Raw genomic sequence first — 5,358 nt, 5'->3', positions numbered from 1 at the left:
TAATGTTATAGTTTACGTTCATGTGCTTGTCATGATATATTACATCATATTCCTTACAAATATAACACTCATATATAATGTTATAGTTTACGTTCATGTTCTTGTCATGATATATTACATCATATTCCTTACAAATATAACACTCATATATAATGTTATAGTTTTACTTTCATGTGCTTGTCATGATATATTACATCATATTCCTTACAAATATAACACTCATATATAATGTTATAGTTTTACTTTCATGTGCTTGTCATGATATATTACATCATATTCCTTACAAATATAACACTCATATATAATGTTATAGTTTTACTTTCATGTGCTTGTCATGATATATTACATCATATTCCTTACAAATATAACACTCATATATTATGTTATAGTTTACGTTCATGTGCTTGTCATGATATATTACATCATATTCCTTACAAATATAACACTCATATATAATGTTATAGTTTACGTTCATGCGCTTGTCATGATATATTACATCATATTCCTTACAAATATAACTCATATACAATGTTATAGTTTTACGTTCATGTGCTTGTCATGATATATTACATCATATTCCTTACACATATAACACTCATATATAATGTTATAGTTTACGTTCATGTGCTTGTCATGATATATTATATCATATTCCTTACAAATATAACACTCATATATAATGTTATAGTTTACGTTCATGTGCTTGTCATGATATATTACATCATATTCCTTACAAATATAACACTCATATATAATGTTATAGTTTACGTTCATGTGCTTGTCATGATATATTATATCATATTCCTTACAAATAACACTCATACATAATGTTATAGTTTACGTTCATGTGCTTGTCATGATATATTACATCATATTCCTTACAAATATAACACTCATACATAATGTTATAGTTTACGTTCATGTGCTTGTCATGATATATTACATCATATTCCTTACAAATATAACACTCATATATAATGTTATAGTTTACGTTCATGTGCTTGTCATGATATATTACATCATATTCCTTACAAATATAACACTCATATATAATGTTATAGTTTACGTTCATGTGCTTGTCATGATATATTACATCATATTCCTTACAAATATAACACTCATATATAATGTTATAGTTTACGTTCATGTGCTTGTCATGATATATTACATCATATTCCTTACACATATAACACTCATATATTATGTTATAGTTTACGTTCATGTGCTTGTCATGATATATTACATCATATTCCTTACACATATAACACTCATATATAATGTTATAGTTTACGTTCATGTGCTTGTCGTGATATATTACATCATATTCCTTACAAATATAACACTCATATATAATGTTATAGTTTACGTTCATGTGCTTGTCGTGATATATTACATCATATTCCTTACAAATATAACACTCATATATAATGTTATAGTTTACGTTCATGTGCTTGTCATGATATATTACATCATATTCCTTACAAATATAACACTCATATATAATGTTATAGTTTACGTTCATGTGCTTGTCATGATATATTACATCATATTCCTTACACATATAACACTCATATATTATGTTATAGTTTACGTTCATGTGCTTGTCATGATATATTACATCATATTCCTTACACATATAACACTCATATATTATGTTATAGTTTACGTTCATGTGCTTGTCATGATATATTATATCATATTCCTTACAAATATAACACTCATATATAATGTTATAGTTTACGTTCATGCCTAGACTTTATCATTATAAATTGATGATTTTCACTAAAGTTAATTTCCTTAAGTTTATTACAAATTACATAGCTGACTTCGATGTGAACTATTTTCCTTAAGTCAATTATAAATTTCAGCACTGACTTCGATGTGAACTATTTTCCTTAAGTTAATTATAAATTACATAGCTGACTTCGAGGTGAACTATTTTCCTTAAGTTAATTATAAATTGCATAGCTGACTTCGAGGTGATATACTCTGTTTGTTGTGGTAAATAACACAAATAACCCATTTCACTGGTTGAAGCCGATATCTATCATTGGGTGAAGCCGATAACGGTCTCTGGCTGAAGCCGATAATTATCACTGGGTGAAGTCGATAACTGTCACTGGGTGAAGCCGACAACTGTCACTGTGTGAAGCCGATAACTGTCACTGGGTGAAGCCGATAATTATCACTGGGTGAAGTCGATAACTGTCACTGGGTGAAGCCGATAACTGTCACTGTGTGAAGCCGATAACTGTCACTGGTTGAAGCCGATAATTATCACTGTGTAAAGTCGATAACTGTCACTGGGTGAAGCCGATAACTGTCACTGTGTGAAGCCGATAACTGTCACTGTGTGAAGCCAATAACTGTCACTGTGTGAAGCAGATAACTGTCACTGGGTGAAGCCGATAACTGTCACTGGGTAAACCTGATAACCTACATCATTAATAATTTATTCTCAACATAAAAATTCCAGCTGAACCTTCGTCTGTAGTCCTCTGACAAGATGTCTGCCATGATGTGTATTATGTTTATGTTGACTACCTCTGTTAAACAGGCTTGGAGCCAATGCACGCTTTTACTACTGTTGAATAAACTTCATCATTTATACAACTCATGTGATCTCTGTTGAATCTTTCTCTTAAAGAGACAGACCCTAGGTTTTACACACTGCCGTGTTTGGTGTCACTATTGGTGCTGTTTTTGTTAATTGAAATCAGACATTACTTATATTTTATATAAAAGACTCCTCGATACTAATGGGAAAATATTGCTAGTTAGGTTAGTATAATTCTTTACATCCTAGGGGAGGGGATGTTCGTTTCTTTGGGCAAGTTCATTTTTTGCCAACGTTAGGGACTTGATGCAATAGGAACCGAACTACATTTAATGGTCCAGTACTACTTCATTACGTTCCATGGGGAGCCAGGCTCCCTAATACGCAGGCAGAGGGAGTCGGACAAAAGAAAACCGGCTCACTCTACCCAATCCCACAAGGTTCCAGCAAGGAACTACCTTTAGATAAACTAAGTCAAATCAACCAACTAGTTCCATTTTCAATTTTGATGAACCATTTTAAATTATGCGTCAAAATTACCTTCAAGAAATTACACAACATTTTCTATTTGGCTTTAATCCTACGGGACATTTGCAAATTCAAGAGCACTAAAACCAACCTTCGCCCGCTACCAACCCTGGTCGAGCTGCTTGTGCTCCCTTGAACATGCCAGTGCGTGTGACGCCCTCTCCCACCCACCCCAAACCTTTTCCTGCCCTGAACGGAGGAACCGGCGAAAGTCGACACACGCGCCCATCACAGGCGTGTGCTACAACAGCTTGTTCTGAATATGCACGTTAAAACCTATGACCTGAATTGGCCTAATGAAAAGCATGTAGCGGATTTTCTCTCTAAGACTATAATGTCGGAATTACCAAATGCTTGACATCCACTAGCTGATGATAAATAAATACGTGTCTTCTTGTAGAGTCGTCGTTGGTGGATAAAAAAAATCCTTTATGCAATGATTTGTCGCTGAAGACCACATACATTCCGAAAGGAATTCTTCGGATTCTCCAACGAAAACGATGAAAAAATAAAATAAAAATATAAATGTCTCTAAATGGGGGTATCCGTCACTGGTAATTAAACAAATAAACAAAAACAAAAACAAACAAACAAAAAAAAAGGAAAGAAAGAAAACAACAAAGAAGAAGAAAATATACATTTCCATGCATCCCATGTGTTTCTCGAGGGGCAGAACCTAGCTCAGTGGTATAGTTCTCGCCTGACACGCGTTCGGTCTAGGATCGATCCCCGTCGGTGGACCCACTGGGCTATTTCTCGGTCACATGTTTCATCACATACATTACTTTTGACAGTTTCAAAACATTGATATAAAACGTGCAAACCAATATCATTTCGTATTAAAGACGTCACATGTTTCAGCACATGCATTACTTTTTACAATTTCAACAAATTTATATAAAATGTTCACATCAATATCATTTCGTATTAGAGACGTCACATGTTTCAGCACATGCATTACTATTTACAATTTAAACAAATTTATATAAAACGTGCACATCAACATCATTTCGTATTAAAGACGTCACATGTTTCAGCACATGCATTACTTTTTACAATTTCAACAAATTTATATAAAACGTGCAAACCAATATCATTTCGTATTCTACCCAGAAATCTTTAGGTCGTTTATATGCATAATATGTAGTTTACTTTCACATATATGTTTGTTTAGATTTCTGTGACATATTTCTTCTATTTGGATATTTATTTAGATTTGCGACATGGTTTACCACTAGGCTACGTCCCGACCCCATAGGCCTTCATTAAGCGAAAATTCATGAATCAGGAAAATATCATTTAATCATATTGCCATCACTACCAAACAGCTATATACGGTTGTAAACGAAAGACTACGCATTTTAACATGGTTTACAACTAATTTTGAGGGTAGAATAATATAAATATATGGTGAAATGGTATCAGGTTAGCACATTTTTCACAAATATTTTCCCCCAGTATGAAGTTTTGCTCCATCCTTGCGGAGGTGGGGGGAGGGGAGGGGGCAGTTGCGTGTCCATGAACCATGGTTTATCTCCCTTGTGAATAGTGCACCCACCGGCTGTGCAATCTATCTAGTAACCGGCCTCAGTGGCGCAGTGGTTAAGCCATCGGACTACGGGCAGATAGGTATAGGGTTCGCAGCCCGGTACCTGCTCTAACCCAGAGCGAGTTCTTAAGGGCTCAGTGGGTATGTGCAAGGCCACTACACCATCTTATCTCTCACTAACCACTAACCAACTAACCCACTGTCCTAGACAGACACCCAGATACCTCAGGTATGTGCGCAGGTCAGCGTGTGCGAACCTGAATTGGATATAAGCACGAAAATAAGTTGAAATGAAAACATTAAATAAAAATCTATGTAGCACCTCGTCTATAGGAGGCGGGACGTAGCCCAGTGGTAAAACGTTCGCTTGATGCGCGGTCGGTCTAGGATCGATCCCTGTCGGTGGACCCATTGGGCTATTTTTCGTTCCAGCCAGTGCTCCACAACTGGTGTAACAAAGGTCGTGGTATGTACTATCCTGTCTGTGGGATGGTGCATATAAAAGATCCCTTGCTGCTATTCGGAAAGAGTAGCCCATGAAGTGGCGACAGCGCGTTTCCTCTCTCAATATCTGTGTGGTCGTTAACCATATGTCCGACGCCATATAACCGTAAATAAAATGTCCTGAGTGCGTCGTTAAATAGAACATTTCCTTTTTCTTCTGTAGGAGGGCAGCCACTCCCGAGACTATCTCCCTTGCTCGATTTGTCTTTTAAAATGTTAC

This window comes from Gigantopelta aegis, chromosome 7 (assembly GCF_016097555.1).
Source record: "Gigantopelta aegis isolate Gae_Host chromosome 7, Gae_host_genome, whole genome shotgun sequence".
Lineage (NCBI taxonomy): Eukaryota > Metazoa > Mollusca > Gastropoda > Neomphalida > Peltospiridae > Gigantopelta > Gigantopelta aegis.
This window is presented reverse-complemented; position numbering follows the sequence as displayed.